Source organism: Lissotriton helveticus, chromosome 7, assembly GCF_964261635.1.
Source record: "Lissotriton helveticus chromosome 7, aLisHel1.1, whole genome shotgun sequence".
Taxonomy (NCBI): Eukaryota; Metazoa; Chordata; class Amphibia; order Caudata; family Salamandridae; genus Lissotriton; species Lissotriton helveticus.
In genome coordinates, this window is record NC_136068.1 from 820563317 (window position 1) to 820584516 (window position 21200).

Genomic DNA, 21200 nt, shown 5'->3' on the forward strand with positions numbered 1-21200 from the left:
GGTCGGCTGCCGCTGCTACTCAGGAACAACTCGGCGAGGAGATCTTCTGCATCGGAGCACGCCGTGAATTGCACAAAGGGAGATCGCAACCGCTCTAAGAAACGCGTCCGCGTGTCTGGAATTACCGGCACCTGCAGCCAGATCGGCGGTGACCGGGGGGATCGCAGCAAGGAGCACGGGACAGCACAATCATGCACGGCGGCACTAATGGGGTCGGCCTAGACTAGCACGGGACCATCTGACCAGGGGACACGGCCTGGAGTGAAGACGACCGGCAGGGCAGGCCTCACGACGCGGACGGGTCGGTGCGGGCGACGGTGCCCCCGAGATGACTGAAGATAGTGGAATAAGGTGAGCAGGGTCAGAAGCATTAAGGCTGGGTCGGCAGAGGCAGGACACATTGTAGCATCAGGTTAATCACGCTGCTTGAAGAGAGTGGGTCGCCAGACGCAGGCATGAGCTTAGGGGCACAAGAGGCGCAGCAAGGACACCAGGGTTCCCTACCACGGAAACGTGGAGGCATCAACCCTGCCTAGGAGGGTCACCTCGGCCCGCTCCCCAGTAAGCAAGCGAGCGTAACCACCAGAGTGGCTAGTAACTAAAGCAACCTTCTCCCTGGCTTCTAATTAAGGTAATTACTGAGGGGGAGGGGCATTGTGATAGACGAGACCTATGACGCATAGCGCTTCTCTTGGACACAGGCCTCATTACATTTACAAGCTGCAGGTCATGAAGAGGCTATCAAGGTTTGAAGGAGTACACTGCCAACACTCATGCGAAATAAAAAGCAAGTAGGTAGGCGGGTTGTGAACTGGCGCTTTTGCACATAGACGGATGCACCGCTGGGCTATGTAGCTCCGATCCGGTTGGAGGGTAAGGGGGCACGGTGCACTGTCCCAGGTTAGGTGAGGCTGGTTAATCGGTCTCGTTGAGAACCTTTTGTTAATCTTTAAAAAAAAAAAAATAATAATAATAATAATAATTTTTACCAAAAAAAAGGGCGAGCTACATTACTTAGCCAAGGAGCGCTACATTGGGGTGGTCCGGTGGACTCCATAGAAGTTATCAGAGCTGGGGTTATCCATTAAGGGGGACGCACTGAACCACGAGCTTCTGGTAAAGCTCAGAGCGCAGCGAGCGGCGCTTCCCGCGCACAAGAAGGCGCCTTGGGCCTCCAACCAGCGGCGCTACATGACATAGACGGGATGTGCCCCTGGGGATGCACTCCCCCCGGCAGGGCCGGGCTGGGCCCGGAATCACTTACAGTTGCTGGGAGTCTGGTTTAAGCTCTCGTGAACACCTTTACCCTGCCTTGCACTTCAGGTCAGCAGGAATAGCGTCCGAGGTCATGAAAAGGAAAGGTTGAGCAGAAGCGCCCCGGGGCAGAGTAAACGTAGAGAGAATCTTACAAGCAAGACCCCCACCTAAGAAACACTGTCAGGGGCGGCATAGAGGAAAGATATATGGGGCCAATAATACGGCAAATAATCTCGGTGTGCCCCTGTTTGGCAAAAAGATACTGTTTACGCGGGGGTCAGGAAACAAACACAGCGGTCTGCTGAAAGTCTGCACGGGGCTATCACATCGGACACATGGCAAAGGAAATAGAGCCCTGCGATGTTGCCAGCCACCACCACAGCTCCCCTGACAAAGAAAATATTGCAACAGGTTACTGTTTATTTCGAGATTGGCCATATCACAGAATAAGTGGTTCTTACTTTCAAATACATTGACAGTTTGAGTTGGATGCGCACCCTTTCGTAATGTTTGGGAGGGAGAGCCCAGTTAAATTACAGATTTCGGTAAACCCCGGGCCCAATTCGGAAGCCATGTGCACTCATAAATCAACAATATAAGCTCAGAATAGAGGCACTGTAGTTAGAAAAGTAAACCTTGCGCTCGTAAGTCAATTAACTTCAGAGGAATATGACCCTATCCTCTCGTAATAGTCTGCAGAAGTAAATCGCACACAAGTGGCCAAGAGTTTTAAGGTATGGCCTTACTTTAAAGTTAGGGAATCAACACAAACATTTCACAAAGGTGGGCAACTTCGTATCTATCAAACCCGGGCAGGAATTGGGCTGCTTGGGGAGAGGACCGGAGCGAAAGGGATGGGTTTAACACAATGCAAGGCGGACAGTGGAGATGCCCACCGCGAAAGGTGTGGGACAGGCAAACCACGACAGCAAGTAAGACAGAGGACTGTGGGCTTATGAGAGGAGACAGGTGGCCCTAATGGCAGACTGTATCAAGCAGGGGCTTGAACGAATCGAGGAGCAGTCTGCCAGAGCTGCCGACTTTGGTGCTGCAAACCAGGGTCCTAACCCGGGTGCGAGTCCACCTCCTGTGATCCGGGCAACCCACTTAATCTGTCCGTACCAAAATGTAAAAAAAAAAATAAAAAAAAAAGGGGCCCGTGTGAAGCGCCAATTCCTCGGGCCGAGTCCGCACCATATGTTTAGGCAACAAGATAAAGAAGGCACACGATCCATGACTGTAGCAATGGCTGGCGCCATCTGTAGCATTAGGATGGTCAATGGGGACAGAATTATGCACTCTGCCCAGCGACCCCGGCATAGAAAAGTGAAATAGTAAAAACAGCTAGGAATGCCGGCTGGGCGCGCAAGGGTGTCGCACTACAGAAAGTAGAACGAATCAGCCAAGCCTGGTGACTCAGTGGACCATTACGCCCAATGCAGGGGCCGGTGTTTTGACCACATGGTCACAGGTTCCAATCCCGGCGGGTCCACACAGCCTTTCAGCCAGCTGAGATCGAGAAGATGAGTACCATTGATTTGGGTAACAAGAGGCAGCGGGTATTCAGAGCCAAGATACCTCCGGGAACATGCGCTTTACAAATACGCAGGTTATGTTACGTAGGTTGGAAGGGGTACCAACCCAGACGGCGGAATAAGGGTTTAAATGGGCAGGGCGGCCTGGTGCCAGCAGGTGAACGCGAGCCAGAGAGGTGGGAAGGGAGCACCCCAGTGTCCAAAAACTGTACAGCACTCCCCCGTAGTTATTACAGGTAGACCCAGGGCTGGGAATGGAGAAATAGCATCACAGGTACTTTGTAGCAGAGGACCGTGCCAAGTCTCTCTATTAGAAGCATCGCAGCGGCCTCCTGACCTCAAGGCCTGGCCTAAGTGATAATACACAGCAGGCGGTGGGGGGCACAGAGTTAAAGAATGGTCTAGTTGTCGTGCCCGGTTGCCTCCATGGCCCACACTCTGCCCCACTAGTGGCCGGAGGCACTGCGGCAATTTTGTGCGGGCGCTCAAAAGTGGACAGCTTTTCTCAAATGTTGTCCATTGCCAAGTTCCCAAAACACACTAGTAGTTTTCTCCCTAGCGGGGGGATGCCTTGAGCACTTCTCAGTGGGCTCGCAGTCACCCATTGACAAAATGCGCTTTCGTCACAGGTCAAACTCGGAAATCCAAAGATCTAAGCCCAGTACCGTGAATACCGCCCCCAAGGGAAAGAGGCAAGTGCAGTGAAGGGTCCCAGCGCTGCCTCAACAATCCAGGACCACGGGCAGCTAAGGGGCCCGCTAGGGCAGGAGGGGCACCCTGCGGAAACATATGAGGGTAGAGGAGCTAAGGAGCCCTTACCCCCCTTTTTTTTTTTTTTTTGTGGCTGTATTCTGTGGTAACGGCAATCCATAAGTCCCAAAACGATGTAGCACGGCACAACAGGGGCCGGCACAAGAGGGAAGCAAGAAACCACGAGGTAGCTGTTAAAACGGGGAGCATTCCCAGCCTCAAAATAGATGTTGGGAGGTACCACAATAAGGTAAAGGACACCAGACTGATGTCCTCCAGCCTGTCACAAGCTGATCAAGCGTGCGGTTTATGGCCAGTGGGTTAAGGAATGGGCAAGATGATTCGGTTCAGGCCCAGAATCACACAGAACAATTAGAGGTTACAGCGCTGAGGGAAGAGCAGGGTGTACACCCAGGCAGACCGATAGCATAGCGGTGGTGATGACACTGGCCGGTTACTGGCTTAAGCCAAGCAAGAACTCAACAATGCCAGAGATAAGCTAAGCTACGCGGTGCATGCTACAGTGGCACGGCTGGAGGGTAGCTTAAGGTCTTCAGCCTACAGCTAAAGCCTTGGAGAGGTGAAAACGAGGGAAAGGGGGGCAGACCCGTCCAGTGCCGAAACTACCAGGCCAGGGTGTTAATGTTTAGGAGCAAGACAAACTAGCGGGATACTGTCACTCAGCGGGGGTAAGCCCCTCGGCTTTGACACACCTTGGCTACAAGGGGCCTCAGGGCTAGGGCCAGGCAGCCCAGCCAGACACAATGGGCGCTGCCGGGAAGCAATTACCAGGCTTCAGGCATTAGACGGCAGTCTGTCCCGAGGCCGGGTTAAGATAACCTGCCCCCCACCGATGATCTGGGCGGAGTAGGAGCCACCAGGATGGGGGTCCAGTCAACAGATAATGCACCTGGTTCCGATGGCAGCAGTCTAAGTTTGCTGGGCTGAATAGACGAATATGGTGCAGCAAGAGAAAGTCAGGACCGGGAAACCTCCGGTCCATGGGCGAGATGGAGTATACCTGGCAGAGGAAGGCAGGCATGTATTATGGAGCAACCTGTGGGGAGCCAGGGCTCGAGCAGGTTACAGGTAAAAGACAAGTGGAATCGGGGGGAGCCGCAGGAAGACGTAAGCCTCCCTGACGGCGTGGCGGAGAGCTACGAGGATAATGGTTGGTAAGGAGGCACACCGAAGGGCGGTGTGCCGGAATAGGACCACTCACCTTCGGATGCCTCACGGCTGGGTGAGTTGGCCTAAGGGCAGTGTGTAGGACCACTCACTTTGGGATGCCTCACGGCTGAGCGATTTGGCCTACAAAAAGGGGGTAGCAAACGGAGACGGCGCTCGCAGCCCAGCCCCCGCCGGATGGCAGGGCACAAAAGAGTCCAACAAGGTAGCGAGTAGTGGCCTAACTCCGGGGACAGAAGCTACCCCCCACGCAAAGAGAGCAAAAACCCAACCGTGCAAAGGAATAACCCAGAAGGGACAAGAAACAAGACAAGCTTCCAAATGAGCTAAGCAACGAACTGTCAGTCCAATTTGCTAATTGGTGATGTACATATGATTTATGACAGAGATTACGTATGACCAATGCATATGATTTATGACGCAAATATGACAGATCTACGTTGATGATTTATGTCCAGGGCATGCGAATAATGCCAAAGTATATCCATGTATTCCTAATAAAACTGCGGCCAACAAATGACCACTACAAACACAAATGCATGTTGGCTTGTTTATTCTAAGGAATGCAGTGGGTATTGTAGCATGTACTCTGGAGTGGGCACAGTGCGGGGGTTATTGCAGAAGCTGCCCCCAACGGGGGCTAGAGGGCTGGCGCCATAACCGACGCTGAGCCCCAGAAAAACTGGTTTTGGCGCGAAGAGGCGCCCAGAGGCGGGAGAAGCGCCCGCCCCCGCTACAGCCACAAGGAAGGTGCCTATCCCCCGGCCAATGGGGAGACAAGCGGGGTACAAACCCCCCAATAGGGGAATCGGCCTAGGAGGCGGGAAAGACACAGGGGGATATAAGCTGCCTCTCCCCCTGGCAGCTCCTATCTTCATGGTGGGCAATGGTCGGTGCTATTGTTTATAATTTGTTATTATTTTCTATTATTTAGTTTTTCATTTTTTGTTTGAGGCACCAGGGTATTTGAATTGGGTAACCCTGGCGTTCAGTGGCCTCCTCCTCACGATAACCAGTAAGAGAGACCAGTCCCAGAGTTGCAAGCAGCATTGCAGGTAGTATTGCAGGATTGCCCCAGTATTTTGAGGTCAGTATTGCATGCAGCATGTACATGTGAAAAAGAAAAAGTACTCCAGGAAAGCCAAAATTGAGAACCAATGTATAGCAAGCGTAAATGGTATGTCCAGGGAACCTAGGGACCTTTCCCAGAGTAATAATTGAGCAGTTAGTGCTTGTTTCAGTGTTCCATACATGAAAGGAGTTACTGCCTCCCTGACAGACTTTCCTAACTTGTGGATAGCTGCACCCCCTAAGTGCAGAAGCATTGGACACCGTCTGTCATTTTCTAGGGCCACTGCTGCAAAGTACGTCTCCAGGAGCTCCACCCATTCTTTCCATTTCGCCGCTTGAGCAGATGGGGGACCTTCGACTATAAATGGCTCAATAGGAGGTATGGCTGTCATGGTGGGTAATGGTCGCTGCTAGCATTTATAATTTGTTAATATTTTCTTTTATTTACTTTTCATTTTTTGTTTGAGGCACCAGGGTATTTGAATTGGGGAACCCTGGCGTTCACTGGTCTCCTCCTCACGATAACCAGTAGGAGAGACCAGTCCCAGAGTTGCAAGCAGCATTGCAGGCAGTATTTCAGGATTGCCTCAGTATTTTGAGGTCAGTATTGCAGGCGGCATGTACATGTGAAAAAAAAGCACCCCAGGAGGGCCAACATTAAGAACCAATGTATAGCAGGCATAAATGGTACCTCCAGGGAACCTAGGGACCTTTCCCAGAGTAACAGGCAGAATGACAGGAGCATGTGCTTGTGGCCTCCCCAACATAGAAGACAAGGAGTACTTGCTGTGAAAATTAGCCTCCCAGCGGAGCAGAAGGAAGTCTTTGTCCCTACAATCAGAGAGCTCACTTCGCACAGGCAGCCGACGTGGCTGCGGGCTTTAAGGGGCCTCCAAGAGGGTCCCTGACGTCAGCGGCAGGACTGCTGATAAGGGCCAACAGCAGGATATAAAACAGCCAGGACCGTGGCGCTGCACTCTGCAGATAAGCAGCACGCAAACTTACTGAGGGGACTGGCACAACAGCAGCAGAAGGCCGCTGGAGACAGTCATGGGAGCCTTCGGGACCGCAGGGAGCGGACCGGCCTTCGTGCAATTCACCAGGAGAAAGGAACGTTCACGGGAGCTGCAGTGGGAGGAAATCAGCAGGGCTGGAAAGGTGACGAAGTGACGCAGCAGGATTGACCACCTCTTTTACAAGTTGTGTTCAAAGGTCAGCAGGCCTAAGGTGGGGCAGAACTTTAGGATGTGCCAGAACAAGTTATTGTAATCACTCTTTTTTAAGGAAAAAATTCGAATGTATTGTTTCCTTTTTGATTTTTAAATGCTTAACTCTTTGAGATTTGATTCATGCAAAACAAAGGCGGATCAATAGATCCCCATGACGAAAAAAAGAGCATTTAACAGCCAACATGTGTTTAGCCCCTTCATATTGGCCTTTTGGCCTGGGGCTTCCTTAGGGCTGTACAATTCTGACAAGCAGACATAATAGTATATAAAACAGTGATATGTACATATTTACAAAAAAGCAAAAATAGCATGTTTAAGACATTCAGCATCCGAGATGGTGTGAAGCCGGAATCGTCCATTAGAGTCATGATCGAAGGAAAGGTAGAAAGGGAAGAGGAAAGGAAGGTATGGTATAAGAAAAGGATGAGTAATCAGAAGAAAAAGAGCACAACCATGCAGAAAGAATTGTCACCAGTGGAAAAGTTTGGCAATAGGAGATTGAAGGTAGTAAGAAATAAGAGGAGAGACAAAAAAATCTAGGAGAAATTAGAGGTGAAAGGTTTATGTAACACGATGGCCCACAGGTAGAGATAATTATGATCGATGTGGAGTGAAGATCAGGAGGTATGAGCACGTAGTTATTGACAAGAATTATAGACAGTGTTATAGAAAGATAGAGGAGAAATAAGAGATAAAAATAAGAGGTTAGCAGAAATGGCGCAAATGTCATGGGATAGGTGCCCTGGTGCTCTAGGGGGCCGACCGGACCGCGCTTACCGTAATGAGAGCTATATTCTAAGCATATTTTGTTAATCCTTTTCTTAGTTGCGTAGAAACACCTGTGGGGGAAGAAGCAGAGAAATGCAGCACTGTTAACGTAGAAATAAACCCTGGATACTAGATTTTGTTTTAAGCCACGAGGTGCGTGTCTCAGGCACTTTTATTCCATCGCCCCACTCCGTCCCGGACTAAACCATATGGCCCAAAGGTTGGAGGGCTCAGGTCAGGAAGAAAACAAGTTACTTACCTGTAACTACAGTTATGCAGTATTGGTATCTTTCATAGAATTCACATGCCTGAATCATTCCGTGTCGCCGAGATGAGAGCTCCACGGTAAAATACAAAAGTAGTGCCATAAGTAATAAATAGGCCAAGAGAGGCCAACCTGGCAAGATGGCTGCTGGGCAGGAGCTCCTCTAATGAGCTCCGGGTTGGGGATCACCAAAACTGTGGATATCCCTGAATAACCCGTTCGCCCACTGCCCTGCTGTCCTTCCTCTCCTGTCCTCAACCTACCAGGACAAGTGGAACAGTTCAAGGAAGCCACTTACCCTCCATTTACCTCCATTTACCCCTCTACCGCCGGATCCTCGCCTCACAGCAGTTGACCGACGACATGGAGCCCCCGCTGCCCGTTGTTCTTCAGGAGGACACCCCGCAGCCGGGCACAATCTATAACGAACCAGGTCCCGAATTCACTGCGGCGCTTTGGGCCCGAGCTCCTTCAGGAACAGGAGCGATGAACAGCTGAGCGGAGACCAGCTGATGACTGTCGGTATCCAGCTGAACGAGATTCAGGTCCGGGAAATCTGCGCTGAACCCCTTGCGCCTGCTAACTGCAGGAGGCCATCCTCCGGAGCGGCGAAGCTGGGACCTTTCCTCCATAGCTCCGGTGAGTCCCACGATACACGCTACGCCTGCTACTGGTGGTGGGCCGAGCTGGGGAACGGCTCTAGGGCAGGATGCCCATCCACCTAGCCATTGTGTTTTTTCGATAGGATGTCTGCCCATATTGAGATGTCCATTTGCCACGATTCTTCAGCGAGTGAGCCGCTCGACGGAGCCTAACTGACGACTGTATGCTTTGCAGCGGTGCACTCCAGTGCCCGCCTGGTGGAGTCACAGTCTGAAATTGACTCCGAGATTGGGACCGTCTTAAAGGGACAGTGCTCAATCAACACTCGTTGTGTGTTACGCTCCATCATGTTTTGAAGTTGGCCCGAGACTGGGACAGTGCATAGCCAATCAGGTCTCCAGTTCTACAGAGGATTTATCTCTTGTGTTAACTTTTGTGTTCTTTTTATGTTCTTTGCCATGTAAAGGCATGTTTATTTTAAATGTATAGCCTGGACGTCTCTGAGTTCTCTATGGGGACCTTTTTACCACAGGAGAATCTCTCTATTTTGTCTCGCTCAGCCCTGAATCATCAACCCAATTACTTCAAAATGGTGCGTATCTGGTAACCCAATGGGGATTTACATTCCATGATTGCTGCCTTGTTTACCAAAACTTTGCCCTAGACATCGCAATGGAAATAGGACTTGGTCTGTGGTGCTTGGCTATAAAACTAAACAAAGGACTAATAATACAATTGGATCAAGGTTCGAACGATGTGCGGCCATCTTAGAATGTTTATTTTTTATTTTTTAAATAACTCGTCCTTGTCTTGGAATCATTCTAGTTTTCTTCCACCTGACAAAGTGGGGTGAACAGATTCATACGTGACTACACTGTCTCCTCGATTGGTGTACACAATGGAGGCCAATACAAACAGCCCAACCGAAGGATCACTCTCTCAAGTAGGCCTCAGTGCCTATAAGATCACCTATCCCCAAAACCTCTCTAAAAATGCATCAAAAAAATTCAAACATAACTTAATCAAAAGAAACCCGGAAACACTTCTATCGGATACTTATTTCAGCATTTCTAATGGCAACATCGTGGCGGACCTAATCTTCTTCACGAACAAAAGGGCCCAATGGAAGAAATCTCTCCTATCCTTCTTCCAGTGCCAACAAATAAAGAAAACTCCCCATGGTTTTAGTCTTTCTACTACTTCCTCTCCTATTTACAAAATAGATCTCACCTATACTATATAAAAACAATGGAATCGTTCTCATTCAAGCTTCCAATCCAAACCTAGAGCAATTTGACAAATTCTTTCTGAAGATCAAAGGTTTTATGGTAAACAACTCATCTTCTTTACGACAAGACCTAGATCTAACCACCGCAAGCACCTTCCAAAGCGATTCCCCCATTTCCTCCTTAGATTTACCTTCTCCCTCATCCAGTTCCCTTCCCCTGCCCTTGCCGACCGCTGATCTGCTTGAACCACATAATACGAGGCCATTAACTTTATCTCCACTACCAATCCCCGGGCCATTACTTTCCAGAACACCGCTAATTATCAATGAACAACCCACTGCGTGGGATTTTCCTACTACCGACTCTGACCTCTCTATCACACATAGACACCCTCCCCCCTCTCCAGATCCTCACAAACAATCTACCAACCGGTCAAGGCTTTCTGGAACTCCGCTTACATTCAATGACCAACCCTCTCCATTGGAATACCCCATTACCGCCGCAGATCTCTCTAACACACCTAGACTCCCTCCCCCTTCTACGGATCTCCTCACTCAACTTCCACCCCTCTCCCAACACCCAGGCGTGCTGGAACTCTTGGACGATATCTCCCTCCAACTGCACCTTCTCTCCAATGAATTCTACGTTTTGAAAGCCCTCTCACTTGAATATCTCCCCTTGTTAAGTGTCCTCCTCTCACTTCCAAACTGGCCCAGAACCCCCGCCAGTGTCACAGATAAAGCTCCCCTTGACCATCCCTCCCCCCTACTACCGTCCCTCTTCATAACACAGCTTCCCTCCTCAGATGCTCATTGACCGTGCTTGCGCCCAATGAAATTGATAGCCTCCTCAAGTCCTATTCTTCAAGCACGGACAGCAACACGAGTACAAAGGGAATAATTCAAACCATTCACTCCAACCCAGAGAACCCCACCACAACCGCAGAGTCATAAATAATGACAACCTCAGAAAAGTGAACATCAGTCAGCCTCCTTCCCCCATACTCCGGCTGCTCTCAAATGCATACTACTCAACTGTAGGTCTGCCAACAAACATGCCTCTGAGATCTTCGACCTCATACAACATAATGAGATAGACATCATTTTCCTCACAGAAACTTGGCTCACCCCCTCGTCCACTCTGATTCTAGACCTCTTAGTGTCCCCTCCCATGACATAATTCGTCTGGACAGAGTTACGAAACTGGGAGGTGGCCTAGCCTGTATACATCGAAGTACACTTGTGATCTCCCTCTCAGAGTCCTCTTCTCCATTAACCTGCGAATACCTTTGCTTCAACATTTCCAGTAACAAGCAGCTGGTTTGCAAACTTCATACATTCCATCACCCTCCGGGCGGCAACCTACCATTCATTGAACAATTAATGGAAATCATAGCTGAAAACGTGGATTCAGTGCAGTCCCACATCTACCTGGGAGACTTTAACCTTCATTGGTCAAACCTTAATGACCAAGCCATAGCCTGCCTCAATTCCTTCTTGAAGAATCACGATTTGGTTCAACATTGTGGCCAGCCTACCCACAGTAAAGGGGAAACCCTTGACCTCATCATCTCCAAAGGACATTCTATCACTTTGGACTCCATCATACCCTGCGATTGGTCGGACCATCACGTAATTTCCTTCCATATCAACTTGGAGGTATCTCAGAGTAAATCTCAAACTACTAAACCAAAGATCGGGAGAAGAGACCTCAGAGACATTAATGGAGTTGACCTAGCAACCCGCTGTAAGCGTACCCTCTCTCCTCAAAGAGACTTAGTCGAAGTACATGCACTCACAGACTTCTATAACATTTCCATTCCTCGCCTCTTGGACAATATTGCTCCACTCCAACAAAAAAATGCACCCTCAAAAATATCTAAACCTTGGTTCAATAGCAACCTAAATTCGGAACGTCTGAATGTAAGGGCGTTAGAGTGCTCATGAAGATCCACTCCTTCAGCGGACCATCTAAAAAAACCTTAGAGCCGTTAGAAGCTCTAATAACAAACAAATCAAGACAGCCAAGGTGGAATATTTCAGATTCCAACTTATCCAAGTGGCCAATCGACCCAAGAAACTGTTCGAACTGGTTAAACAACAATCTGTCATAGCCCCCAACCAATCAGCTTTGGAGAAAACTAGACTCATTAACATTGATCTCTATCTAGAGGTCTCTATTAACATCCAACGGCCCGGCAATCCCCCTGGCCTCACCAGAGAAGGTTGCTCCACTTAGCTGGGGTATCAAGCCCAACGCTTCCTGGAACATCTTTACCATCCTAAACTAAAATGATATCAATAAAGTCCTTAGGCGTATCAACCCATCTAATCACTTCAGTGACCCTTTACCACCCACCATCTTCAAAGCAATTAAAGATTCAATCTCCCCCATCTGGACAAAGATCACCAATGCTTCTCTCTCATAGGGTACAATCCCAGACTGCCTAAAAGAGGCCCAGGTAACACCTATATTAAAAACTTACAGCAGACAGCACAGATCTTAACAACTTCCGCCCCATCTCCAGCATGCCCACACTAGCCAAACTCCTGGAAAAATGCATCCAGTCTCAATTAGGTCCGCACATCGAAAATTTCCAGCTCCGGGACCAACACCAATCTGGCTTGCTCCCATCACTTCATGGATGACATCCTAATAATTCTTGACAGAAATTAATCTTGCCTCCTTATCCTAATCGACCTTTCCTCTGCTTTTGACACTTTCAATCATGACAACCTCCTAGATATTCTGGAGCAAAGGATGGGCCTCTCTGGGCAGGCGCTGCAATGGTTCTCGTCCTTCCTCCAGCACAGATCCCAAAGAGTGAAGGGGAACCACTCTCTCTCCCAGCCATCTCCAGTCACCATGGGGGTACCCCAAGGATCCTCCTTATCTCCCATTCTCTTCAATTTGTTTCTGGAACCATTAGCTAATGTACTAAAAACCATGGACATTCGCTTCCATATGTATGCAGACGACACCCAACTCTACCTGAAAATCTCCTCACCGGACAACATCACTTCACTCAACTCCACCGTACTGACTACTCAAAATTGGCTAACTGAGAACCACCTCCTGCTAAACACCTCCAAAACAGAATTCCTCCTCATCTCTGCCCCGAAACACACCCCTAACATTGACCCCTGGATGAACCAACTCACAGCCTTCAACTGCTCCCGCCGCATTATTGACTCCGCTAAATCTCAAGGAATCACACTGGACAAACATCTGAATATGAAGATGCATATCAGCAACATAAGCAAGGGAGCTAACCACCTTCTGAGAACACTCAGGAACCTCAAACCGTTCTTACCTCAAGCCGACTTCAAGCAAGTGGTCCAAGAGCTTGTTCTACTGAGGCTTGACTATGGCAGTGCTACGCTATGCGGCCTCCACAAATACACTTTGGCTCCTCTAAAGGCATCATTGAACGCTGCGGCCAGATTGATTACGGGCACCAAGCTCCTAAAATCTCCAAACTGGCTGCCCTACGAAGCTAGAATTCAAATAAAGATTGCTTGCTTATCGCACAAAGCCCTCCACTTCCAAACCCCCAATTACCTGGCGCAAAAGTTAACACTATCCGGAGGGGGTAGACCGTCCTTCCTCCTGAAACCCCAGATCTTCCCCAAAAAGAGAACATGTCAACGAGCCTTCTCGGGCTCTGCTCCAAATATTTGGAACTCTCTACCTCCGGAAATCCGGATAATCTACCCCAAGGTTGCTTTCAAACTGGAAACAAAAAGATTCCTTATGAACAAGTTCTTACCGTCATAAGAGGAGCGAATGTCAGCTCTAAGCGCATCGGACACACTACAGAAAAGGATGTCAATTTGGTATTTTACTATTGTATTTGCCCCCCTTTGTCATTATGTTTCAATGCCTAGCACATTATACGCCTAGCCAAGGCCTATATTTGGTCTTTTTATGTGCACGATTTATGCAATGCTATGGATATTCCCTATTTGACTCTTGTACTGGTCTGTTACCTCATTACCTCAATTTGCGCTCTGATATTCTTCGGGATTAAGTTCGCGCTATATAAAACTTTATAAATAAATAAAGGCTATATCTTAGAAGCCTATCCACGTCCTTATAGGAAAAGGACCAAAAGTCAGCTCCAACCAAACAGCCATGAGCACCCTCTCGAACACTCCCAACGGAAGCAGTTCTCCTCAGATTTTACAAGCACAAGTGGGAAGTAAATATCCCTAAAATCACTGGGAGGAGTGTGGGTGCATGTGAATCTATGAAAGATAACAATACTGGATAACTGTAATTACAGGTAAGTAACTTGTTTCCTTATACAGTATTGGGGTATCTTTCAAAGATTCACATGCCAGATTCAGAATAGCAAGCAGTACCCCAATTGTACTGTCGTTTGCGGAAGGTGGGAGACATGTAATTTAAAACTCCCAATAAACATCCACAACCGTGAAACATTGCAATGACAAAGCATAAAAGCAATAATCATATAAAAAAAGATAATGGATATCAGCATGAGAAACGTATAAATTGAGAAACATAGGAGCATGAACACTGTAGGAAATGCAGCAGTAAAGAAAGTTAATAATAGATCATTGTTCAAAAAAAGTAAAGAATCTGACCTTAATGAAAGAGATGGCGTAAAACAGCTTGTCCAACCGCTGCAGCCTCCTTTTGTGCAGATTGGAGGCAGTAGTGTCTTCTGAACGTGTGGACATTCTTACATGTCACAGCATGGCAGATCTTGTCCAATGTAACTCCAGCACAAAAAGCTGTAGATGCAGCAACAGTCCTGGTGAAGTGTGCTTTAGCCTTCACCTTAAGAGGTTTGTTGGCTTTTTCGTGACAGAATTGAATAGCAGATGCGACCCATCTGGCTATTGTGGCTTTCATTACAGCTGTTCCCTGTGGTCCTTGACCGTGAGCCACTAACAGTTGATCTGTCTTTCTAATATCCTTTGTCCTTTGAAGATAAAACTTCAAACACCTTTTTACATCCAATGAATGTAAGGTCCTTTCAGCTGAACTGGATGGATTTGGGAAGAAAGTTTGTAGCATTACTGGTTCATTCAAGAGAAATTGCGTGGGTACCTTTGGAATGAACTTAGGATTTGTCAGAAGGATTACATAGTCTTGTGTAAAGCGTAAGAATGGTTCTTTGATCGTAAAAGCCTGAATCTCACTAACCCTCCTTGCAGAGGTAAGCGCCAGCAAGAGGGCTACATTGTATGTGAGTTATTTGGGTTCTGCTTTATGGACCAGTTCAAAAGGTCGTCTCATCAGTTGTGCTAAAACCACATTGAGTTCCCACTTCGGGGGAGGTGAACGCACCGAAGGGAAAGTGCGAAAAAGTCCTCTCATGAATTGTTTTACAAGAGAAGATGAACATAAAGAAGGAAGCTGCAGAGATTTACTGTATCTGGAAAGAGCAGCCAGGTGAACCTTGACTGATGAAAAAATGAGACCAGATTTGGCCAGTGAGAGTAAATAAGGTACAATTTGTTCAGCAGGGGCTTGAACTGGATGAACTTTATTGGTTTCACACCAACAACAAAATCTTTTCCATTTTAAGCGATACATTTTGATAATGCTTTCAGCACGAGATTTAGACAGTATGTCACGACAGTCCTGTGAAACATTGAGATCTTTGAACTCCAGGAATTCAGGAGCCATATGTGCAAGTGCAGGGATTGCGAACCGCGAATATGGATGGACTACCTGACCCCTGTTCCGTGATAACATGGTCGTTGTTGGAAGAAGGCGAATGGGACTGACTTATGACAACAGAAGAAGCTCCTGGAACCAATACTGTCTGGGCCAACGGGGTGCAATCAGAATCAGGCGCCAGCCCTCCAGTTTAAACTTTTTGATCACCTTGGGGATTGATGGAATGGGGGAAAAAGCGTAGGCATAGATCCTGAACCATCTCATTGAAAGGGCATTCCCCCTTGACCCCGGTGAGGGAACCTGCTGGCATAATATTGGCATTTGTTGTTCTCTTGTGATGCAAACAGATCTAGAGTTGGTTTGCCCCATGTCTGAAAGATCTTGTTCACCTGAGTTTGTTCCAACTCCCACTTGTGGCAGCCAGATTGAGACCTGCTTAGTGAATCTGCTAGGGTATTGTGCAGACCCTTGACATGCTCGGCCTTCAAGGATATTCGGGGGAACGCTGTCCATTCCCACAATTCCTGCGCTTCCTGGGAAAGCTTCACAAACCTTGTTCCTCCTTGTTTGTTTATGTAGTACATGCTGATCGTATTGTCGGTACGGACCAGCACTGAGGAACCTGCTATCCTTGGAAGGAAAGCCTGAAGAGACAAAAATATGTCCGAAGCTCCAAACTATTGATGTGTTGCTGCTTCTGTATCTGAGACCACTTTCCCTGGATTTGCAAATCCTGCAGATGACCTCCCCAACCTTCCATGGAGGCGCCTGTAGTCAATACGAAGTCCGGGATGTTTTGTAGAAAGGTGAGACCTTGGGCAAGATTTGCTGTTTGGGACCACCAACGGAGTGCGTCCACCATACATGCAGTTATTTGGATAACATCCTCGAAAGATCCCAATGCTTGTTGCCATTGTTTCTGTAACTCGGAAGAGGTTAACATCACCAAGGGAGTACCACAGGGCTCTTGCCTGAGCCCGACTTTATTTAATACCTATGTGGCTCCCCTGGCAGATGTTACCAGAGCTTTTGGGTTCTATCCAGTGTCCTACGCTGACGACACGCAGCTGCTCTTCCCCTTTAAACACCTTTCCCCGGAAATAATACAATCTTTTTCCGATGGGATGAAGGCAGTTGCTAGGTGGATGTCCTCCAACCTCCTTCAATGTAACGTTGGAAAGACGGAGGTGATGCTCTTCGGGGAAGCTAGGATTCAATGGTCCCCCGACTGGTGGCCTTCAGACTTGGGCCCAGTTCCTGAGCCCAAAACAGTAATCAAGAGTTTGGGAGTCACATTGGAGCCGGAGCTGACCATGAAGCATAATGTTAACATCACTGTGGGATCCTGTTTTCATGCGATTGGTCTGCTCCGTAGGATTTTTCCTTTTCTACCGGACTCCCATAGGAAAACCTTAGTTCAAGCTCTGGTCATAAGCAGACTTGATTATTGTAACGGTCTTCTGGCAGGTGCAAATGAGGAGGTTCTAGACCGCCTACAGGTGGTACAAAATACCGCAGCTAGGCTGGTGTTAAATGTACCTCCTAGATCCCCCTCCAAACCATTACTTCAAAAACTACATTGGCTACCAATACGCCAACGTGTGAAGTTCAAGACCTGCTGCGTTATCCATAAGGGACTTAATCAATTGGGACCAGAGTATCTAGCCAGCAAGTTTGTTCCTTATGCCCCTATTCGATCCCTCAGATCCAGTGACCAGCTGTTACTGAATGTTCCTAGGATAACCAAAACCAGACTAGGTGGTAGGGCCTTGTCGGTAGTAGGTCCTAATCTTTGGAACTCCCTCCCACTTTCACTAAGACAGTGTCATAACCACCTCCAATTCAGAAAATGTCTGAAAACCTTTCTGTTTGGCTTAGTTTAGTTGTTTATTTTCTGGACTCGGAACCTCACAACACTCTCTTTTTAATTGAAATGCTCTTTTGTCAGTTGCGTTACTGGTTGCCAACAGCGCGGAGATACTCCTTCGGGAGTCTATTCACAGCGCTATAAAAACTCGCAAATAAATAAATAATAAATAAACTCTTCTTGGAGAGGTCTCATCTTGAGCCACACCAAAGGGATCAAGTTGATTGCCGAAGAGTACATACCTAGGAGTGATTTGAATATCCGAACAGAAACTGACCTTCTTTTTAAATGGTTGTCGCCAATTTTTGAAGGCGCACTTGATGGTCTTGAGACAACCTTGCTTTGCACTGGATGGTGTCCAGGACGCTCCTTGGAATAAAATGTTTTAAGTTGGAAGCAAATTCGATTTGTCCTAGTTCAAAGTGAGCCCCAGCGTACTGAACAGATGGAGACAAGTTGTTGTGGCAATATTGGCTTCTTGTTCCGACGGAGCTTTGATCAGCCAATCGTCGAGGTATGGGAAAACATTGGATCCCCATGGATCGTAAAGTCGCTGCTATTGGTGCTAAGCACTTGGCGAAAATCTGTGGCGCTGATTTTAGGCCAAACGGGAGCACCTTGAATTGATAGTGGGTGCCAGCCACTGAGAATCGTAGATATTTTCGATGTTTTGGATGGATAGGGATATGAAAGTATGCGTCTTCCATGTCCAGAGAAGTCATGAAATCCCCTTTGTTTAAGCATCCTAAAATATCGCAAAATTTTACCATCCGGAATGTTTATTTTTTGAGAAACTTGTTGAGTTTGTGGGGATCCAGAATCAGATGCCATTCTCATGACTTCTTTTTGATGAGGAAGAAACGAGAATAGAAATCTGATCCTCTCTGTGTGGATGGTACTTCTTCTTTCGCTTCCTTGAGGAGCATGATCAAGACTTCTTTGCGCAATAAGTGAGGATGAGGGGGAGGGGGATGGGAGGGGGAGGGGGAGACCTGGGCTGAGTGGTAGGTGGTTTCTGGACAAATTCCAGTATGTGACCCTTGGTGACTAGGTCCAGCACCTAGCGGACTGAAGTGATCTCGTGCCACCGCTGTGCATAAGCAGAACTTTTCACGCCCACGGGTAGGGAGGGAATTTTGACTGGCACCCTGATAAGCTCATTGCTTTCTGGCAGAGTCACGGCCTTGTTGCGGTGTTCGCTTGCGGCCACCCTGGCGAGAGAAACCAGCCGCCGATGACTGACGGTACGACGATTGGTTATAAGACTGGCGATATTGAGGCTGGTAAGGTCAAAATTGTTAATTTGACTGATAGCCGCCTCGGTATTTTGTGAATCCTCGCCCTTGGGCTCCTCTGAAAGGTAAACGTCTATATTGTAGAGCACCTAAACATTTCACAGTGTCTGTGTCATTTTTAATTTCTAAAAGTGGGTCATCAATATGTTTCCCGAACAGTGAATCCCCATTGTACGCTATGTCCAGGATCGTCGTCTGAACTTCAGGTCTGAAAGTGGTCGCTTTAAGCCAACCCTGGCATCGAAGAACTGCTGCCCCAGTTATTTGCCAAAAGCTTGTGTTGGCAATGTCTAATGCACAAACAATTGTTTCGGAGGCACTCCAGTGAGCTTGGTCCACTCACAACCCTTACGCTTCCTACAAGGACATCTTGAAGGCCCAAGATGAGGCACCTTGGCTTTCTGTAATAAAAGCAGACAAAGCAAAGGATGCGATCAGGGACGTAGAGGAGTGTAGCCCCACAAAAGAAAAAGAAAGGGAAAGAAAAGCTAGAGACATCTACTGTTGACACAGATCGGATACTCGACCAGTCGCCAAGTGCATCTGGAAGCACAGCAGTCAGCACTTCTGTTAGAACTGGCATTTCTGGCTGGCTAGGGCTGACGCCAAAGCCAGGCAGAAACCACCATTCTAGTCAGGGCAAGGGAGTCACACGCCAAGATAACCCCTGCTCACCCCCTTAGTAGATTGGCACGAGCAGACAGGCTTATCCCGGAGGCAATGTGTAAACATTTGCGCACCCTCACAGCAACAACATCCCAGGCACACTACAAAAGGAATTCCACACAAGGTTATACAAAAATAACTTTTGTATTGTAAAAACACATCAGATAGTAAACACACAATATACATTGTGCCAACTGGCACGGGCAATATTCACAAGGGATTATTTACACAGGACAGGGCCACGTGGGCCACTGTCAGGATCAACACTTAATAGAAATAGCACTTCTAGAACATAGAATAAGTGTAACATAAAATAACAATTCTAGACCACAACCAGCAACCACTGGTATAAGGTAGGTACACACTACGCAATACTAATAACCATAGGCCTAAATCACGCATGGACACATAACCTCTCTAGTATAAACTGTACTAGGAAAAAGACAACCACCTAAGAATAAAAATACATGTAGGGGTATAAGTAAGAACACATTACACATGATGCATCAAACATTCAGAGGTGTAGGGAAGGGAAACACATGATGCATAAACCTACATTCAGCGGTGTAGGAACAAGGCACATGATGCATCAAAACACATTCAGAGGTGCAGGGAAGGAAAACACATGATGCCTAAAACATTCAGAGGTGCAACACAGGAAAAACACATGATGTATAACCAACACATTCAGAGGTGTAAGAAAACACAATTGCACAAAACATCACCTTAGGCAATTACTATCATAAACAAAAATCACATTAGGGCCTTACGCCCCATCCACATACCAGCCCCCTGGCCAACTGGCCATCCAACAAGGGGACTCAAAAGCCCTGTGTCCAGAATGTCAGGGCGCGCTGCCAATGCAGCGCCAGTCAGGGGTGCGCCACCGGCGCAAACCTAAACGTTGCAGCTGCCCACTAATTGCTGGGCAGCTGGGAACAACAACAGGGCCTAAACGTTGCAGCTGGCACTAAGTGCTGCGCAGCTGTAGAAGGCCTGGCACCATTGTGCCATCTCTGTCCCACACAGGGACTCTCTCTCCCTTGGCGCCTAAACGGTGCAGCTGCCCACTAATTGCTGGGCAGCTGGAGACAAAACTGCGACAGGGGCTCTCCCACCCCCTAGAACAAATCTGCACCCTCTGTTGGAGCCCTTCAGGCTCTGGCCACAAAACACTTGTGGACCTTGTGGGCTCTAGAACAACTGTGGGGGCCTGGAGCCTCTCAGGGCTCGAACTACTAATGCCCCTGAGCCTCTCTGGGCTCGAGCGAAATGCCCCCTGAGCCTCGCAGGCTCCGACTGCAATAATGCCCTTGAGCCTCGTGGGCTCTAGCCAGGAACCAAGATATCACAGGTAAGAGGGGGCGGGCACCGGCAATGTGCCCCAACGCCCCCTCTAACTACAAATGGCACCCGGAGCCCTTTGTGGGCTCCAACTTCATAAATGCCCCAGGAGCCTCTCAGGGCTGTAATTAATAAAAATGCCCAGGGAAGTTGCAGCTGCTCCCTGTGGGGGCCTAACGCGACGACAGTACCTGAAGGAGGGGAGGGGCGGGCACCGGCAATGTGCACCAACGTCCCCCTTTCCTCGAAATGGGGCCCGGAGCCCTCGGGGACTCTGCCGCTCGCCGTGCTCTCCCTCGCCCCAGCACTTACCAGCTTCTCTCTTCTCCGGCTGTTGGCTGGCTCTTGCTGCGGGACTCTGTGTGGCGGGCGGGGCTCTCCCTTCCAGCCGGGAGCCTCGCTGGCAGCCGCCTCTCTGCTCCTGCACTCCGGGGCTCTCCCTCCTCCTGGGAGCCCCTGGGGAAGCACGGTCACTTCCTGT

General features: G+C 48.4%; 1 protein-coding gene across 12 annotated transcripts in view; it reads right to left on the bottom strand.

The window, feature by feature from the left end:
* PKD2L2 (polycystin 2 like 2, transient receptor potential cation channel) overlaps positions 1-21200 on the bottom strand; it is a 2146539-nt gene that overhangs the window by 1496581 nt on the left and 628758 nt on the right. The gene's annotated exons all lie outside the window — the stretch shown is intronic.